We start from the raw sequence: 1,697 nt of genomic DNA, 5'->3' as shown, positions 1-1,697 counted from the left end.
TTTGGGATTCCCCTCTGTTCTTACGTCACCGCGCTTTCTGATTGGCTACCTGTCACATTCAGCAGGTTGTATTCTCGTTCCCAGTCAGGGTAAACACCACAGGCTGCGATAAAAAGGCCAAGACAACCCAAATTGGGTATATTCAGGATTCAGCGGGAACACCAACATGCAGAAGCCTTATCTGACGGTTCACCCAGTCACAGGTTGAAATTGAGACTCACATGTTGTCAATCAGGTGTTTCCTCTCTTCTGGAAAACAAACAAAGCAAAAGTTAGAAAGATGCACTACATGAATATCATATATATATGATATATATCATATATAGTAAAAATATCTAGCTGCAGTGCATGTACATAAACAGCATGGCTCAGAAATTACACATTTCTTTATCAGTTGGTTAAAGTTAGCTAACTTCAGTTAAAACCGTGAAAGGGACTCACCTGTGATGCAGAGATGTGTTTCCTTCTCCTTCTCCTCCTGAACGCGCAAAAATAGCAGAAACTTGATTTCAACGACAGTAGCCGCATCCTGACAAGGACCAGGCCTACTGGGCTCTCAGCACCCTGAGCTAGCACCTGCTAGTTAGCAGCCTTAGCTAGCGCACAAAGGCTGCTAACCTGCTAGTTAGCAGCCTTAGCTAGCGCACTGTGACTTTACTGTGTTGAGTTCAGGACACCACAGTATCCTGAGCCACGCTCAACTACAGGAACAGAGTTAAAAGAGTCTTGCTGCTGATGCTGAAGGATCAAGCAGCAATACCAACTAGATAATTATTTGTTTACATGACAAATAACAGTCTCCATTTACTGAAAATCCTGCTATTTATCACAATAAGAAAATGAAAAACTCTCTAGACTATTCTCTACTAATAGCACAATATTTAAAACCAAGTGTGGGATTTGTGAAACTTCAATGAAGGGCGACTTCATAAATTTTATGATTTTGGATAACACTAGAATTGTTATTCATTGAATTTTCACAAATCAGATAAAAGTTTCACAAATCCCACACTTGGTTTTAAATATTTTGATATCAGTTGAGAATAATCTAGTCAAGATTTGAAGAGTCTAGATGTTGTAGTTTTTTAGCTAGAGTAAATTAAAGATGCTGATGGTAGTGAAAAATTAGGTGGAATTGCCCTTTAGCCATTTCCCAAATTGAAAGCAGCAATTGGAAACCAACTTCAGCTTCATCCAAGCAAGAGGGGCTAACATACAGTTCTCTTAATGTATAAGAAATCTATGGTTGGCATAAAATTAATCTCAAATGCATCATTTAATCAAATACTCTCATAAATGATGGAGGCGTTGGCTGTAGGAGTTTGCTTTGATCGATGTCTGGTCTACTGTTGACATTTCAGTTTGGTGTATTAAAGGCATTATTAAAAAAGGAACCAAAATATCACACCAGCATTCTGTTCTTTGTAAAAATTACTTTTGCAGTCTCGTTTACGGTTTTACATTGTAGATATAAATATCAGCAAAATTTGTAATTTTGGCTGATTAGTACTGTTAAATTTAGGATAATTAACTGCTGGCAATATAACAATATTTTTCTATGAACTTTACAATTACTTATATTTTTACAATATATTTCTGTATTTTCTACATTCATGACTGTCAAAATTACTATTGAGTTATGATAATTCCACATATTTTCTACGGTAGTATAATGCTTTGGATATTACAGTCAGTAA

Source organism: Poecilia formosa, unplaced genomic scaffold (assembly GCF_000485575.1).
Source record: "Poecilia formosa unplaced genomic scaffold, Poecilia_formosa-5.1.2 Scaffold10, whole genome shotgun sequence".
Classification (NCBI taxonomy): domain Eukaryota; kingdom Metazoa; phylum Chordata; class Actinopteri; order Cyprinodontiformes; family Poeciliidae; genus Poecilia; species Poecilia formosa.
The sequence above is the reverse complement of the archived record's forward strand: the minus strand, read 5'-3'. Positions refer to the sequence as shown.